The sequence below is a fragment of the Macaca thibetana genome, chromosome 7, assembly GCF_024542745.1.
Source record: "Macaca thibetana thibetana isolate TM-01 chromosome 7, ASM2454274v1, whole genome shotgun sequence".
Taxonomy (NCBI): domain Eukaryota; kingdom Metazoa; phylum Chordata; class Mammalia; order Primates; family Cercopithecidae; genus Macaca; species Macaca thibetana.
The window spans coordinates 86,494,074-86,513,388 of NC_065584.1; positions in this window are offsets into that span (position 1 = coordinate 86,494,074).

Consider the following 19,315-nt stretch of genomic DNA (forward strand, 5'->3'; position numbering starts at 1 on the left):
TGTCAGAGTTAACATATTCATTTTCAGCTTGCTTTTTCTTTTAACAATATATCTATCTCTCTTTTTTTTTTTTTTTTTTTTTTTTGAGATGGAGTCTCGCTCTGTCGGCCAGGCTGGAGTCCAGTGGCGCAATCTCAGCTCACTGCAACCTCCGCCTCCCGGGTTCAAGCGATTCTCCTGCCTCAGTCATCTGAGCAGCTGGGATTACAGGTGCGCGCCACCACGCCCAGCTAATTTTTGTATTTTCTTTTTTTTTTTTTTTTTTTTTTTTGAGACGGAGTCTCGCTGTGTCGCCCAGGCTGGAGTGCAGTGGCCGGATCTCAGCTCACTGCAAGCTCTGCCTCCCGGGTTTTTACGCCATTCTCCTGCCTCAGCCTCCCGAGTAGCCGGGACTACAGGCGCCCGCCACCTCGCCCGGCTAGTTTATTTTTGTATTTTTTAGTAGAGACGGGGTTTCACCGTGTTAGCCAGGATGGTCTCGAACTCCTGACCTCGTGATCCACCCGTCTCGGCCTCCCAAAGTGCTGGGATTACAGGCTTGAGCCACCGCGCCCGGCCAATTTTTGTATTTTCAGTAGAGACGGGGCTTTGTCATGTTGGTCAGGCTGGTCTTGAACTCCTGACCTCGTGATCCGGCCGCCTTGGCCTCCCAAAATGCTAGGATTACAGGCATGAGCCACCGCGCCCAGCCATCTATCTCATTTTTAACAGCTGCATAGCACTTCATTGTGAGGAAGCAACATGCTTTATGTAATCAATCTTTTATCAGCGATTTCCTTTTTGTTTGTTTATTTATTTTTTTTTTTTTGCTATTACTAACAGGGCAGTAATTAATATTCCTTTTTTTTTTTTTCCCTTTTTGTGGAGAACAGGGTCTCACTATATTGCCCAGACAGGTCTCGAACTACTAGGCTCAAGTTATTCTCCCACCTCTGCATCCTTAAGTGCTAGGATTACAGGTGTGAGCTGCTGCACCCAGCAACATTCTTCTTATATATATTTGCACATACACAAGAGAATTTTTTCATTTTGATTCCCCACCGCCTCCCCAAAAAATTTGGCAGACATGGTGGCTCATGCCTGTAATCCCAGCATTTTGGGAGGCTGATGCAGGCAGATAACTTGAGCCCAGGAGTTTGAGACCAGCCTGGGCAACCTGAAAAAACCCTGTCTCTACAAAAAATAGAAAAAAATTAGCCAGGTGTGGCAGCGCACACCTGTAGTCCCAGCTACTGGGGAGGCTGAGGTGGGAGGATTGCTTGAGCCTGGGAGACTGGGGCTGCAGTAAGCCTAGAATGCCACTGTATTCCAGCCTGGACGACAGAGAGAGATTATGTCTCAAAAAAAGAAAAAGGAATTGCCGGTTTAAAAAAAAAAAAAAAGGCAGAAGAGGCAGGAGAATTGCTTGAACCCGGATCGCAGAGGTTGCAGTGAGCCAAGATCGCACCACTGCACTCCAGCCTGGGTAGCAGAGCGAGACTCCACCTCAAAAAGAAAAAAAGGAAAGAAAAAAGATATGCACATTTAACATTTTAATAGTGTTAAATTCCCTTCCAAAAGGCTGCCAATGTATATTCTCACTAACAATATTGAGTACTAATTTCCCCATATATTTATTAATGCTAGGTATTAGGAATGAACTTTCTATAACGTCTTTCATAGTTAACAATGCTCTGGGACCCAAATGTGGTACTCACTTTTCTAAGAGTTTGTCATAATTGTCATTCAGCAATTTTCGTTCTGTTTCCAAATCTTCAACTCTCTCCTGAAACTAAGAGTGACAGTAGTCCTTGAGATAAAATTTAAAAATCTATTCCCCCGCACAGGATTTCCCTTTTCCATGGCAGGGAGGGGTGTGGGTGAGAGCCTTTCTATCGCCATCTCCAATGTCTATGAGAAGCCATTCAACTAGAAAGACTTGAACCAATTGAAGGTTGGCTAGAAACTTTCATTGGAATTAATGAGGATTTTCCAAAATAAATCTTCATTGTCTCTGGGTTTCTACTGTTAGGGAAGCAGCAAAACATTATGAAAGAGCAAGGACTTTGGAAAACAGACATAAGTATAAATCCGAGCTTTGCCCCTAATGGTGTAATCTAAAACAAATGATTTAACCACTTGGAGCTTCGTTTTTGTCCTTTGAAAGAATGCAATACTCGGCCGGGCGCGGTGGCTCACGCCTGTAATCCCAGCACTTCGGGAGGCCGAGGCAGGCGGATCACAAGGTCAGGAGATCGAGACCACAGTGAAACCCCGTCTCTACTAAAAATACAAAAAATTAGCCGGGCGCGGTGGCAGGTGCCTGTAGTCCCAGCTACTCAGGAGGCTGAGGCAGGAGAATGGCGTGAACCCGGGAGGCGGAGCTTGCAGTGAGCCGAGATCGCGCCACTGCACTCTAGCCTGGGCGACAGCGTGAGACTCCATTTCAAAAAAAAAAAAAAAAAAAGAAAGAATGCAATACTCATATTGTTGCTAAGATACACATTCTAACATCCCTGAAGTTGAAATGTAGATGGTATCTTTCAACTATTATTATTTACCTCCTTCAGAGTCATCTGCAAGATAGACACATCTTCCAGTTGGCTCTTCAAGCTCATAGCCTTCTTGCTTTCTTCCTTCAGCTCTGCCCTGAGCTCATTCACTTGGTTGAGGAGGGCCTCATGGGCTGCACTCAGGATTCCCTGATTCTGGGGCAAAAGGAAAGTACCTCTAGGAATGGTCATATCACTCAGCACGAGTGGTCTCCAGACACCAGCAACCCTAGCATTCTCTAATAGATGTCACAAAGAATGACTATGATTAATAGTGTATTAACTTTGTACTGTTAGCTTACCCTGTTTTTCACCCTAGCATTTCTCTGGAAGTATAATTTCCCTGGTAGGTAGGGTTTTCCATTCTGGGCAATTTTAGTACATCATTTGAGCCTTAATTTTCTTTTCTTGTATTTAGTTATTTATTTATTGAGACAGTCTCGCTCTGTTGCCCAGGCTGGAGTGCAATGGTGCTTGGCTCACTGCAACCTCTGCCTACCGGGTTCAAGCAATTCTCCTGCCTCAGCCTGCTAAGTAGCTGGGATTACAGGCATGAGCCACCACGTCCGGCTAATTTTTGTATTTTTAATAGAGATGGGGTTTCTCCATGTTGGCCAGGCTGGTCTCGAACTCCTGACCTCAGGTCATCCACCTGCCTTGGCCCTCCAATGTGCTGGGATTACAGGCGTGAGCCACCGTGCCTGGCCCCTGAGCCTGAATTTTCTCAAGGTTCAAATTAATCCCTAGTTCTAAATTAGTTGCCACCTTCCAAAGCTGCCTTCACTTTCTAAGCTATTTGACTGTTTTTTTATGATGATTTATTTCTCCGTTTGTACCTAGAAAAGTGACATGTTAACTCTAGAAGTTCTCTGTGTGTTTCTGGTGGACTCCTCTGGTGAGGCACAGCTGGGTGGTCTCGTTTGGAACCCTGTCTTAGTGGTGATTCTTAAGCACAGACATTCACCCAGCTTCACATGCAGCCCACTCACAGTGGTGAATAAGGCCAAATATTTAAGACCATCTGAGAACACTGGCAACAACTTTGTTTATATCTCATCACTTCACACATGCTTGAAGAATACTCAAGTTTTGAGCAAATACTATAATTTGCTTCAGCAATAGGCTTAAAAATTCCACGCCAAATATTTCTCAACTCCAATCTCATATTTCAACTTTTATGAAAACAGTGCAATAAGTATCTTTTGATAATAGTATCATTTTTAACAGAAACTATATGACATAATAACATTGATTTAGTTAGCTAAATTCTGGTGTTATGTTACTTGGAGATGAACATAGATTTCTTTGAGTTTGATTTTTCTGGTTACAAAGAAACGGAGACTCAATTCTCATTAAGTACCTTCTGGAGCAAGGTTTCGTATGCCTGGAAGAAAGAAATTATTATTATTTTATTAATTTATCAATTTCACGATATATTTATGACTGTAATATAAATGCTTAACGTTTTTAAAGACATTATAAAAATCCCACAAAACAAGTCAATTTGTGTACTTGTTTACTAATTGTTGCTATTTTTCCCCTGCCCTAGCTTGCCAAGTAGTATGTGATTGCAATCTTTCACACCATTTCTCAAAAAATAATGAAGGGTTATTTATTCACATTTGCATTGTACTTAGCGGATTATCCAAGAAAAATGTTTAATCTTAAACTAGGTACTATTACTTAGCATGCTTCAGAAAGATCTCCTCGGTTTTAGAAAAAAAAATAATGATCATAACAACAGGTATAATTAGTTGAGTAGTTGTTATGTGTTATATGTTACTATGTGTTTCATTACCTGCTACATGATGATCATTATAATCATTTCACATATATTATCTCATTTAATCTCTGTAGCAAACATGAGAGGTAAGTTTTTGTTTTTGTTTTTGAGACAGTCTCACTCTGTCACCCAGGCTGGAGTGCTGTGGCACAATCTCGGCTCACTGCAAACTCCGCCTCCCAGGTTCAAGCAATTCTCCTGCCTCTGCCTCCCAAGTAGCTGAGATTACAGGTGCCCCCACCACACCCAGCTAATTTTTGTATTTTAGTAGAGACTAAAATACCATGTTGGCCAGGCTGGTCTCAGACTCCTGACCTCAGATGATCCATCCGCCTCGGCCTCCCAATCTTTTTTTTTTTTTTTTTAAAGTTCAAGTAATCTTTTTGAGAGAAAAAAAAAAAATTGATGGTATCAACTTGCTTAAAACCCTTTCACACAGCTCTCTGCTGTCTATGGCATAAAGTCTAAATTCCTAGCATGTTCTGTCTTTAATGACAACAAGAAAAAAATTCTTAGTGTGTTCTCCATGACCAGGTTCCTGATGTTTCTCACCTCTGCTCTCACGGAAAGCCCCTCCTTTCTCTTGCACACTTATTAACACATGCTAATCTTTTAATATTTCAGTATTTAACTCACAAATCTATTCCTTTATCAATTCTTTTCTTTTTTCTCTTTTTGAGACAAAATCTCACGCTGTCACCCAGGCTGGAGTGCGGTATCAGGATCTCGGCTCACTGCAACCTCTGCCTCCTGGGCTGGAGCACTCAAGCAATCCTTCTGCCTCAGCCTCCAGAGTAGCTAGGACACAGGCACATATCACGATGCCCGGCTAATTTTTGTATTTTCGGTAGAGATGAGGTTTCGCCATGTTGTCTGGGCTGGTCTCGAATTCCTGGGCTCAAGTTATCCTCCCTCCTTGACCTTCCAAAGTGCTGGGTTTACAGGCTCGAGCCACGGCACCCATCCTTTTCTGATCTAGCACTGTTATAGGAGTTATTAAAACTAATTTTAGGCAGATAGAGAGAAAAACCGGTCCTTGGAAAGTTTTCACGTCCTTTAAAGCAGCTCCAGAAACGTTTTTTGTCTAACAGGAAAGCCCCGGCTCTTACAGCCGGGCAGGCAACCTTTGATATGCAAATATAGGTCTTTAGAAACTGGGTCCACCCAAACATGGCGATTCCCGCCCTCGTCTTCCTGCCCTTGCCCCAACATGTACCTGGCAACATGGCCACCCCCACCAATCCCCACGTGTGTGTAACATCATGGCGCCCTGTATTTGCATACTTTTAAGGCTAGGATAGGAGGGCCAGTTTTTTCCACAGGCTACATGAGCGACATGCGTGGTCAAACCAATCCCTGAGCCCTATGCAAATCAGACACCACCTCCTCCTGCCTACTTATATAAGCAGCCACTTTTCCCCCGCACATGGGTCTCTTCTCTCGGCTTTGGAATATTCCTCCCTTTGTGTCTGTAGAGGGGAGCTTCTTCCGTCTTTGTTCTCCCTTCTTTCTTGCCTATTAAACTCTCCGCTCCTTAAAGCCGCTCCACATGTGTCCCTGTCGTTTTATCTAATTCACGTGAGACAAGAGCCCTGGTGTTCCTCCACTCATCAAAGCCATATCAGCACCTCACCCACTGGTGAGTCTGACTACTCTCTCTTTTGTGTCCTGCCCATACTCTGCATAGGCATAGTTGAATTTGTTTACTTGTTCTCTCATTCCTATAAACGCCTTGAAGGCAGATGTTATCTTATTTATCTTTGTAATCTCTGTATCCGTGTGCTTTGCAATTCCAGGTACTGGATAGATATTTGTTCAATAAAAGGATGCTGCTGACGTTACTTTGACCCTTGATACTCTATTTCCACCAATCAGATATTAGTTTCTAATGTGTGATAATGCTAAATGTACTTACCCTGAGGGCAGTCGTCAGGCTTAGAAAATATAATGACGGTAAATATCCGGGACAGAGTGCAGCTCACAGAAAGTGCTAAAAGGCTAGTTTCCTTCCCTTCCCCTGTGCTTTTTGGCTTCCTAATTTAATCACATTCTGGTTTGTGGTCTTTGTAGGGGACCTTAACCCTTACACAAGTTAACTCCACTCTATTTCACCTTAGCAGGCAGAGCTTGAGCCTTCCTCTTAATAGAGAAATAATGGGAAATACTGGGAAAAGAATATACTCCGAGCTGTAAGGCTTGGATTTGAATATCACTTATAAATTGTGTGACCTTAGACAAGTAACTTAGTCTTTCTGAATTGTGGCTTCCCATATGTAAAATGGAGAAAATAATAGGAATCTCTTATTTGGGGTTCCCCCCACCAAGAAAGCACAGCTCATGGTGGCAACTCACCTCTTGAACTTCTGTTAATTGTGCTTTTGTCATAACCAGTGAGGCATTTCTTTCATGTAAGAGCTTCTTAAGTCGAATCAGCTCTACCTTCTCTTTAATGGAAGCTCTGCAGAGAAAGGTGCTAAATTATTCTGTCTGAACATGGACAGAATTAAAGACATTTTCTCCTTGACTGTGCCCCAATAAGAATACCTCCCTCTTGTCACTTGCCTCCCCCTTCCCCATACTAGAACAGAAGTATGTGTATGTACACTCTAGTAAATAATGTCCTTTCTCCCGTTTCTCATCACGCCAGCCAAGATTTGATAGAGATCACTAACCTTAAGCTTATGTTCTGAGAAAAGATAATAACTACTTTTTAAAATGATGGTGTTCATAATTTCTCATAAACCTTGCAATGTCAAGCTAGGTCTCAGCCTTGTTTCCTTAGAGAAGCCAGTGAGGTTTGAATGTGCTAGAAAACTTAAAAAGAAGATTATGAACCAGGCACTGTGGCTCACGCCTATAATCCCAGCACTTTGGGAGGCTGAGGCGGGCAGATGGCCTGAGGTCGGGAGTTGGAGACCAGCCTGGGCAACATGGCAAAACCTCGTCTTTACTAAAAATACAAAAATCAGACGGGTGTGGTGGCAAAAGCCTGTAATCCCAACTACTATGAACGCTGGGCAAGAGAATCTCTTGAACTCCGGGAGGCTGAGGTTGCAGTGAGCCGAAATCACGTCACTGCACTCCAGCTTGGGCAACAGAGTGAGACTCTGTCTCAAAAAATAACAGTAGTGGCCGAGTGTGGTGGCTCAGGCCTGTAATCCCAACACTTTGGGAAGTTGAGGCAGGCAGATCACGAGGTCAAGAGATTGAGACTGAAAGGAGCTGGGCACATTCCTCAGCCCCGGGCTCAAAACTCCCTGAGCCTAGTACAAACACATCCCATCCTCCCATCCCACCACATACCGCCATATATCTCTCAAACTCCCTGAGCCCAGTACAAACACCACCTGGAAAGTCTCCAATAAGGAGACAGCCGTTCAAGGTTACTGAAAGCGCGGGAGCCAAAAGGAATTTCTTTGTTCCCCTGCAACTTTCGGGCTATAAAAAGCAAACGCTCGCGTTGTTCGGGGCCCTCTTGTATGCTGTGGAATGGAAGGACCAGGTTCGAACTTGTAGTAAAGATCCTTGCCGCTTGGCTTTGACTCTGGACTCTGGTGGTCTTCTTTGGGGAACAAACAGTCTGGGCATTACAAGACCATCCTGGCCAACATGATGAGACCCCATCTCTACTAAAAATACAAAAATTAGTTGAGCGTGGGGGGTGTGCACCTGTAGTCTCAGCTACTCAGGAGGCTGAGGCAGGAGAATCGCTTGAACCTGGGAGGAGGAGGTTGCAGTGAGTTGAGATTGCACCACTGCACTCCATCCAGCCTGGCGACAACAGAGCGAGACTCTGTCTCAAAAAATAATGATAATAATAATAATAGTAAAATACACCCGGCACAGTGGCTCACGCTTATAATCCCAGCACTTTGGAAGGCTGAAGCGGGTGGATCACGAGGTCAAGAGATTGAGACCATCCTGGCCAACGTGGTGAAACCCCGTCTCTACTAAAAATACAAAAATTAGCTGTGCATGGTGGCGCACACCTGTAGTCCCAGCTACTCGGGAGGCTGAGGCAGGAGAATCACCTGAACCTGGCAGGTGGAGGTTGCAGTGAGCTGAGTTTGCACCACTGCACTCCAGCCTGGGTGACAGAGTGAGTCTCTGTCTCGGAAAAGAAAAAAATAATAAAATAAAATAATAGAAGATTAGGCCGGGAGCAGTGACTCACGCCTGTAATCCCAGCACTTTGGGAGGCCAAGGCAGGCAGATCACCTGAGGTCAGGAGTTCGAGACCAGCCTGGCCAACATGGTGAAACCCTGTCTCTACTAAAAATATAAAAATTAGGCCGGGCGCGGTGGCTCAAGCCTGTAATCCCAGCACTTTGGGAGGCCAAGACGGGCAGATCACCAGGTCACAAGATCAAGACCATCCTGGCTAGCAAGGTGAAACCCCGTCTCTACTAAAAAAATACCAAAAAAAAAAACTAGCCGGGCGAGGTGGTGGGCGCCGGTAGTCCCAGCTACTCGGGAGGCTGAGGCAGGGGAATGGCGTGAACCCGGGAGGTGGAGCTTGCAGTGAGCTGAGAGGCGGCCACTGCACTCCAGCCTGGGCGACAGAGCGAGACTCCGTCTCAAAAAAAAAAAATTAGCCAGGCAAGGTGGTGGATGCCTGTAATCCCAGCTACTCAGAAGGCTGAGGCAGGAGAATATGCTTGAACCTGGGAGATAGGTTGCCATGAGCTGACAAGGTGCCACTACACTTCAGCCTGGGCAACAAAGTGAGACTCTGTCTCAAAAAAAAAAAAAAAAAGAAGACTATTATTCCTGAGCCTAGGAGCTCACGTTTTCTTTATTGTTTGAAAGATTGAAAGAGACACTGGGGAGGATTTGAGTTCACTCCACTCTATCTCATTGAGTCCCTGTCTAGCTGCTTATTAGAATAACCTGGAGCGATCTTAAAATTACACTGCCTGAATTCTACCCCCAAATAATTGAAAGGGAATCTCAGAGATGGGGCCCAGGAATCTATTATTTATTTATTTATTTATTTTTTTTTTTGAGACGGAGTCTTGCTCTGTTGCCCAGGCTGGAGTGCAGTAGTAGCGTGATCTTGGCCCACTGCAACCCCTGCCTCCCGGGTTCAAGCTATTCTCCTGCCTCAGCCTCCTGAGTAGCTGGAATTACAGGCATGAGTCACCACACCCGGCTAATTTTTGTATTTTCAGTAGAGATGGGGATTCACCATGTTGCCCAGGCTGTTCCCGATCTCCTGACGACAAATGATACACCCACCTTGGCCTCCCAAAGTACTGGGATTACAGGCGTAAGCCACCACACCGGGCCTGGATCTGTGGTTTTAAAATGTCTCCAGGTTGAAAACTTATATCCATACAAAAAACTACACATAATGTTTTTTTTTTTTTTTTTTTTTTTTTTTTTGAGACGGAGTCTCGCTTTGTAGCCCAGGCTGGAGTGCAGTGGCCGGATCTCAGCTCACTGCAAGCTCCGCCTCCCGGGTTCACGCCATTCTCCGGCCTCAGCCTCCCGAGTAGCTGGGACTATAGGCGCTGCCACCTCGCCCGGCTATTTTTTGTATTTCTTAATAGAGACGGGGTTTCACCGTGTTAGCCAGGATGGTCTCGATCTCCTGACCTTGTGATCCGCCCATCTCGGCCTCCCAAAGTGCTGGGACTACAGGCTTGAGCCACCGCGCCCGGCAACTACACATAATGTTAATAGCAGCTTTATTCATAATTGCCAAAACTTGGAAGCAACTAAGACATCCTTCAGTAGCTGAATGGATAAATAAACTGGTACATATAGACAATTGAATGTTATTTGGTGTTTTGAAAAAATGAGCTTTCAAACCATTAAAAGACATGGAGGAAACTTAAATGCATGTTACTAAGTGAAAGAAGCCAATCTGAAAAGGCCACATACTATATAATCCCAACTATATGACGTTCTAGAAGAGGCAAAACTGGAGACAGTAAAAAGATCAGTGCTTGCCAGGGCTGGAGGTAAAAGACATGACTAGGTGGAACACAGAGGATTTTTATGGCAGTGAGGCTATTCTGTATGATGCTATAATGATGGATACATGTCCTTATACATTTGTCAAAACCCATGGAATGTATAACACCAAGAGTTAACCCTAATGTAAACTATTAAATGACGGTCAATGTAATGATATGTCAATGTAGTTTCACTGATTGTAACAAATGCACCACTCTGGTATGGGTTGTTGACAGTTGGGGAGGCTGTGTGGGTATGGAGGCAGTGGGTATACAGGGACTCTATTTCCTGCTTAATTTTGCTATAAAACTAAAACTTGTCTGAAAAATATATTTTTAAAAAAGTTATCCAGGACTTGATGCACAGAGAGGGCTAAGAATCCCTATCTGGTGATGAGGATGAAGTAGTTTTCCTTCTATATAGTGAAGCAGCAAATATCCTATTATACATAAACATCCCCTTTAGGTTAATCCCTCCCTCCTTCCCTCCCTCCCTTCCTTCTTTCCTTCCTTCCTCTCTCTCTCTTACTTTCTTTCCTCCCTCCCTCCCTCTCTCTCTCTTTCTTTCTTTCTCCTCTCCCTCCCCTCCCCTCCCACCCCCTCCTCTCTCCCTTCTTTCTTTTCTATCTTTCTTTCTTTTTTTTTTTTTTTTTTTTTTTTTTTGAGACAGAGTCTCGCTCTGTCGCCCAGGCTGGAGTGCAGTGGCCAGATCTCAGCTCACTGCAAGCTCCGCCTCCCGGGTTCACGCCATTCTCCTGCCTCAGCCTCCCGAGTAGCTGGGACTACAGGCGCCCGCCACCTCGCCCGGCTAGTTTTTTGTATTTTTTTAGTAGAGACGGGGTTTCACCGTGTTAGCCAGGATGGTCTCGATCTCCTGACCTCGTGATCCACCCGTCTCGGCCTCCCAAAGTGCTGGGATTACAGGCTTGAGCCACCGTGCCCGGCCCTTTTTTTTTTTTTTTTTTGACAGAGTTTTGTTCCTGTTGCCCAGGCTGGAGTGCAATGGTGCAATCTCGGCTCACTGCAATCTCGGCCTCCCAGGTTCAAGGGATTTTCCTGCCTCAGCCTCCTGAGTTGCTGGGATTACAGGTGCTGGCCACCACACCCCCTAATTTTTTTTGTATTTTTAGTAGAGATGGGGTTTCACCATGTTGGCCAGGCTGGTCTTGAACTCCCGATCTCAGGTGATCCAGCTGCCTTGTTCTCCCAAAGTGCTAGGATTACAGGCGTGAGCCACTGCGCCCAGCAGGTTAATTCATTTCTTTTCTTTTCTTTTTTTTTTTTTTTTTTTTTTTTTTGAGACAGAGTCTCGCTCTGTCGCCCAGGCTGGAGTGCAGTGGCGCAATCTCGGCTCACTGCAACCTCCGCCTCCCGGGTTCAAGTGATTCTCCTGCCTCAGCCTCCCTAGTAGCTGGGACTACAGGCGCCCGCCACCGCGCCCGGCTAATTTTTTGTATTTTTAGTAGAAACGGGGTTTCACCTTGGTCTCGATCTCCTGACCTTGTGATCCGCCCACCTCGGCCTCCCAAAGTGCTGGGATTACAGGCGTGAGCCACCGCGCCCGGCCTTTTTTTTTTTTTTTTTTTTGACCAAGTTTTGTTCTTGTCGCCTAGGCGTGCAATGGCATGATCTCGGCTCACTGCAACCTCCGCCTCCCGGGTTCAAGTGATTCTCCTGCCTCAGCCTCCCTAGTAGCTGGGATTTACAGGTGCCTGCCACCATGCCTGGCTAATTTTTGTATTTTTAGTAGAGACAGGGTTTCCCCATGTTGGCAAAGCTGGTCTCGAACACCTGACCTCAAGTGATCTGCCTGCCTCGGCCTCCCAAAGTGCTGGGATTACAGGCGTGATCCACTGTGCCCGCAGGTTAATCCATTTCTTAACCTACGAGGGACTCCATGTCTACTACTCAGATTGAATTTAATCCCAAACACACTGTTTTCCTCTGAGATGGAGGAAAGGTGTAAATGAGCTTTTTCAGTTCATTCTGGTTTGAGGCATGGAGTCCCACACTCTTACCGAAGCTCTGCAGCCTTCTGAGCACACTCCAATGAGCTTCTCTGTTCAAAATTTTCATCTTTAGGCCACATTTTCTCAGGAGACTTGGGTGGCTCTTCCACTTGCATGGTATTGCTGGCCATGGTGTGGGCACTGTTAGGCATGCATAAACCAAAGGGTTTAGCCATACTTACGACATTGCTGAAAGAAATTATACTGTTAGAACCAGAAATACTAAATACAAAAAGGATACTTCGAAACTGTTGTTACAGGAGTTTAGAACTGGGTTCTCACACATACAAAAATAAGTTAAATGAGTCAGTAATCTTGGTACATGTCAAGGAAAATCTTATAGAATACAGCTTTCAAATGTCAAACAAAGACACAAAGGAATTATGGGCCAGGCGTGGTGGCTCACACCTGTAATCCCAGCACGTTGGGAGGCCAAGGTGAGTGGATCACAAGGTCAGGAGTTGGAGACCAGCCTGGCCAACATAGTGAAACCCTGTCTCTACTAAAAATACAAAAATTTTGTATAGTAGTCCCAGCTACTCGGGAGGCTGAGGCAGGAGAATCGCTTGAACCCGGGAGGCAGGGGTTGCCGTGAACCAAGATCACGCTACTGCACTCCAGCCTGGGCAACAGAGCAAGACTCCGTCTCAAAAAACAAAAAAAAAGGAATTAATTATGACCTAAGGAAAAAAATATAAATGGAAATAGAGGGAATACTTTCAATTGAGAAAAGGACTTTTATTTTCATTTCCTCAGAGAACAGAGAGAAGCTTGTTTTCCAGTTTTAAGCAATGAAGTTGGAATTTGACCTAGGGTTGACTTTCATCTTCCCTGATCATGCTGAAAAGACTCAAATCACCAACATTCACTTGTTCCCTAATGATATCTTTGTAATTAAAGTGGCAGGAATAACAACATGGGATAAATAAGAAGAACTCACAGTTCGCTGTGTTCACTGGCTATTTCACCTCCGTTTTCATTTGTCGCATGCTCCTTAAACGATGGAGGGGCTGTGTAGCTCAGCCTGTCCCTTGGCCCTAAAAGTTTAGACAGAAGATGCAGACTCTGGCAACAGTACCCTCCAGAACACCAAGTGCTGAAACTGGAACGTGAAGGGCTGGACATAGAGAGTCTTAGACATAGACAACTGGTCCCCGAGGAACAGTTTTTTTTTTTCACTCTTGCAAAACAAGTAAGTACAAATAGGAAGAAAAAAGAAAGGTAGAAGCTTGTCCAGGGCAGAGACTGTGTGTCTAACTCTACCCATCTTTATCTCTAGTGCCCGGTACATAACCAGTGGCCAGCTATGCTGAACTGTTAAATAGAACTGAAATTTAAATTCATGCGAGTTTTCTTTTTTTTTTTTTTTTTTTTTTTTTTTTGAGACGGAGTCTCGCTCTGTCGCCCAGGCTGGACTGCAGTGGCGCAATCTCGGCTCACTGCAAGCTCCGCCTCCCGGGTTCACGCCATTCTCCTGCCTCAGCCTCCCGAGTAGCTAGGACTACAGGCGCCCGCCCCTGCGCCCGGCTAATTTTTTCTATTTTTAGTAGAGACGGGGTTTCACCATGGTCTCGATCTCCTGACCTTGTGATCCGCCCACCTCGGCCTCCCAAAGTGCTGGGATTACAGGCGTGAGCCACCACGCCCGGCCAACGAGTTTTCTACTTTCAGTTGTTTTTGCAAACATTTGGTTGTCTGGAGTACGGAACTTGAAATGATCAGACCATACTAAGCAAAATAAGTGAGTATTTATTAATAAAATAAGAGTACTTAATGAAATGCTGTGTGTAGATTTCCTTTACCTAGGTTACTCATTCCTGATTTAGGGCCATGAGAATGAGGTGTCTACTCTAGATATTCAACGTTCAGTTTTCTTTTGGGGGATTTTGTTTTGTTTGTTTGTTTTTTGAGGCAGAGTGTCACTCTGTTGCCCAGGCTGGAGTGCACTGGTGCCATTTGGGCTCCCTGCAGCGTCCGCCTCCCAGGCTCAAGTGATCCTCCCACATCAGCTTCCCAAGTAGGAGGGACTGCAGGCATGTGCCACCAGGCTTGGCTAATTTTTTTTTTTTTGAGACGGAGTCTTGCTCTGTTGCCAGGCTGGAGTGCAGTGGCTCAATCTCAGCTCACTGCAACCTCTGCCTCCCGAGTTCAAGTGATTCTCCTGCCTCAACCTCTCGAATAACTGGGACTACAGGTGCCTGCCACCACGCCCAGCTAATTTTTGTATTTTTATTAGAGATAGGGTATCACCATGTTGACCAGGATGGTCTCGATCTCCTGACCTATTGTCTGATTCTGCCCTCAGCGGTACTCCATGGTGAATTTAGAATTTTGAATCTGATATCCCACTCAGGAAAAAAAGATTTTAGGGAGGCAGAAAGGAGGGAGTGAGAACAAAAGAACAAAATGGGGTGGTGGGCAGAAGAAGGCAGTGAGGAAAATGTGTCTGGCACATCAGTCCTTCCCAGTGTCTTAGTCCTGTAGGGGATGTGGCCTTAAATCTCACCCCTTTTGGGTTTCTCCGACACCGGTGCACCGGCTGTGTGGAGCTGTCTGTGTCCCACGTGGACGCGAGGCTGGGCGCGGCGGGGGCCAGCGGAGCCGAGGCGGTGCAACTGCCCTTGCAGTCGGTGCATCTGGGGGCGCTGGTGCATGGAGAGGCGCTGCCGCCACCCTGCGTTCTGCCCGCGCCTTGTGGTCTCCGATAGCGGCGCCGCCGTCTCCGCGACCCGCAAGTCCCGGCCAGCAGCGGTCAACCGCAGCAAGGTCGTCCTCAGCCTGTGGACAGAGCACGTGGCTTCTCCTTTCATGGCAGTTATTATTTCTACTGTCTAAAGTTTCTACTAAAGTTTATTTGGAACAAATAATCACGAAATGATCTATGATATGTATTCATCTACTGTGATCCTTTTTTTTTTTTTTTTTTTTTTTTTTTTTTGGTGAGACGGAGATTTATTCTTGTTGCAAAGGCTGAAGTGCAGTGGCGCGATCTCGGCTCACCGCATCCTCCGCCTCTCAGGTTCAAGAGATTCTCCTGCCTCAGCCTCCCGAGTAGCTGGGATTACAGGCAAGTGTCACCACGCTCGGCTAATTTTGTATTTTTAGTAGAGACAGGGTTTCACCGTATTGCCGAGGCTGATCTCGAACTCCTGACCTCAGGTGAGCTGCACGCCTCGGCCTCCCAAAGTGCTGGGATTACAGGCCTGAGCCACCGTGCCCGGCCTACTGTGATCTATTAATCACACTTTTAAAAGATTAACCTTCTGTCCCCAGTACACTGTAACTTTTTGAGGGCAGGGCCATTGTGGTACCTGTCTTTTTTTTTTTTTTTTTGAGACGGAGTCTAGCTCTGTCGCCCAGACTGGAGTGCAGTGGCGCGATCTCGGCTCACTGCAAGCTCCGCCTCCCGGGTTCACGCCATTCTCCTGCCTCAGCCTCCGGAGTAGCTGGGACTACAGGCGCCCGCCACCACGCCCGGCTAATTTCTTTTTGTATTTTTAGTAGAGACGGGGTTTCACCGTGTTAGCCAGGATGGTCTCGATCTCCTGACCTCGTGATCCGCCCGCCTCGGCCTCCCAAAGTGCTGGGATTACAGGCTTGAGCCACCGCGCCCGGCTGTGGTACCTGTCTTTATTCTGTTGCAGTGATTACACCCTTACCTTAGTAAAAAAAAAAAAAAAAAAAAAAAAAAAAAAAAAAAAAAGAAAGCTGGGCCACTACCCCAATATGTTTGTGTGCATTTAAAAAACTATATATTGGCCGGGCGCGGTGGCTCAAGCCTGTAATCCCAGCACTTTGGGAGGCCGAGGCGGGTGGATCACGAGGTCAGGAGATTGAGATCATCCTGGCTAACATGGTGAAACCCCGTCTCTACTAGAAATACAAAAAACTAGCTGGGCGTGGTGGCAGGCGCCTGTAGTCCCAGCTACTCGGAGGCTGAGGCCGGAGAATGGCGTGAACCCGGGAGGTGGAGCTTGCAGTGAGCCGAGATCGTGCCACTGCACTCCAGCCTGGGCGACACAGCGAGACTCCGTCTCAAAAAATAAATAAATAAATAAATAATATATCGACTTATTTTTGTACTAATAAATTATAGTCATTATAAAAGAAAATATGTATTTTTAAAGGGGTGACAAACATAAATAACAATTTTAATATGTACTTTTTCTATCCCACTTGTCTGCAGACCCCTGAACATGTGCTCCAAATTAAGGATAACTCCTTTATAACTTTTAGTAACAATTTTTGTTATCTTGACCTAAAATCATGGTTTGTTACTACTATCTGATTCTATGCTCTCACTGTGCTATGGCCTGAATTGTGTCCCCACTCAAAATTCTTATGTTGAAGCCTTAACCCCCAATGTGACTGTATCTGGACATTCGGTGTTTCGGAGGTTTTTTTTTTTTTTTTTTTTGAGACAGAGTTTTGCTCTTGTTGCCCAGGCTGGAGTGCAATGGCGCGATCTCAGCTCACCACAGCCTCTGCCTCCCAAGTTCGAGTGATTCTCCTGCCTCAGCCTCCCAAGTAGCTGGGATTACAGGCATGTGCCACCAGGCCTAACCACAAAATACTAATTTTGTATTTTTAGTAGAGACGGGGTTTCTCCATGTTGGTCAGGCTGATCTCGAGCTCCTGACCTTAAGTGATTTGCCCGCCTTGGCCTCCCAAAGTGTTGGGATTACATGCGTGAGCCACCGCACTAGGCCTTTGGAGGTTAAGTTTAAATGAGTTCACAAGGGTGGGACCCTAACTGGATAGGACTGTGACCTTGTAACAAGAGATCCCCCTCTCCCACCTCCCAAGACACAGTGAGAAAGCAGCAGTCAGCAAGCTAGAAAGATGGCCCACACCAGGATCCGACCATGCTGGCACTTTGATCTCAGACTTCCAGCTTCAGAACTCTGAGAAAACCAATGTCTGTTGGTTAAGCCACCCAGTCTGTGGTATTTTATTGTGGTATCCTGAGCTGACTAAGACACACTGCCCGCCTGTTCTAATATTTACTAACTGTAGCTTTGGGCATATCACTTAACCTTTCTGTGCTCAGTTTCCTCATTTATAAATAAAGATAAACAGAAAAAGATAAAAGCAGTAGATTGTTGTGAGGATTAATAAGCTTATATATATATAAAAAAATGCTTAGAACAGTGGGGGTACACTGTAAGGGCTTCAGGTATTAGTTATTATTATTACATATCATTATACCCAGATAAAGAAAACAAGGTGTAAAATAGCTATGTAACTTGCCCAAAGCCAGGGGCATAGAATCCAGATTAACGATTTAGCATCCATAATCTCAAGTACTCTTTGATCATTGGCCAAGAAACAAGATTTTTTGGCCCATACAACCTTCTGACTTCACTCAAGTCACTAGATTCTTGAGTCCTCCACAAGAAAAAAAAAAAAAAAATTGGCCCTTTGCAGTGGCTCACGCCTGTAATCCTAGCACTTTCGGGGGCCGAGGTGGGCGGATCACCTGAGGTCAGGAGTTCGAGACCAGCCTGACCAACATGGAGAAACCCCGTCTCTATTAAAAATATAAAATTAGCTGCGCGTGGTGGCATATGCCTGTAATCCCAGCTCCTCAGGAGGCAGAGGCAGGAGAATCGCTCGAACCTGGGAGGGAGAGGTTGCGGTGAGCCAAGATCGCACCATTGCACTCTAGCCTGGGCAACAAGAGTGAAACTCCTGTCTCAAAAGAAAAAAAAAGAAAAAGAAAAATCACCAACTCTGAAGAGTACTGATCCACAATGGAGGCCTGTAATCATGCAGAACTTTTTTTTTTTTTTTTTTTTTTAACGAGACAGTGTCCCGCTCTGTCAACCAGGCTGGAGCACAGTGGTGCAATCTCGGCTCACTACAGCCTCAGCCTACCGGGTTCAAGCGATTCTCCAGCCTCAGCCTGCCGAGTAGCTGGGATTACAGGCACCTGCCACCACTCCCAGCTAATTTTTTTATTTTTACTAGACATGAGGTTTCACCGTGTTGGCCAGGCTGGTCTTTAACTCCTGACCTAGTGATCCGCCCACCTCGGCTTTCCAAAGTACTGGGATTACAGGCGTGAGCCACTGCGCCCTTGCCAATCCTGCAGATCCTAAACAAAGCTCTTAATCACTCCTGGGGGTTACAATGAGAAAGCAAAACACTGCCCTTAACATTAGGAAACTGGTCTGACACAACTAGTCCTCAGTGTTGTTTGAAGCTAGTCTGTGCTATCTCCATTTGTTTTTGTTTTCAGACGGAATCTCACTCTGTCACCCAGGCTGGAATGCAGTGGTGCAATCCTCGCTTACTACAACCTCCGCCTCCTGGGTTCAAGTGATTCTCTTGCCTCACCCTCCCGAGTAGCTGGGATTACAGGCACCCACCACCACGTCTGGATAATCTTTGTATTTTTAGTAGAGACGGGGTTTCACCATGTTGGCCAGGCTGGTCTCGAACTCCTGACCTCAGGTGATCCACCCGCCTCAGCCTCCCAAAGTGTTGGAAATACAGGCATAAACCACTGTGCCCGGCCACTATTCTTTTGGACACCTCACAGAACATCAACATGAAACAAGTTCACTCCAAAAGCATGATAGAGTGATATAAAACAAGTCCACTGCCTAATTTTGTCTATGTACAGACAAAATTAGTATCACTGCCATCCACAAAATACCAAACATCCTTCTCTCCGGGTTAATATGAGTGACTGCAACTTCTTTACCAATCATGGCTTCAGCCTTGCACTAGTCTACCGTCCCTGTAGATAAGATTTATTGATACTTGAGTCCAGGAAGTTGAGGCTAAAGTGAGCTGAGACTGCACCACTGCACTCCAGCCTGTGTACCAGAGTGAGACCCTATCTCAAAAAAAAAAAAAAGAAAGAAAGAAAGAAAAATAAAATAATTTATTGAGATACCAAAACATAGAATTGTGCTTGCTTTCTGACAGCACGAAATCTGGAGCAAACCCCTGTTTCCTTGGATCCTCCCCCAAAATCACCCAATCAAACAAAGCTTAGATACTATAATAAGGTCTAACACATGT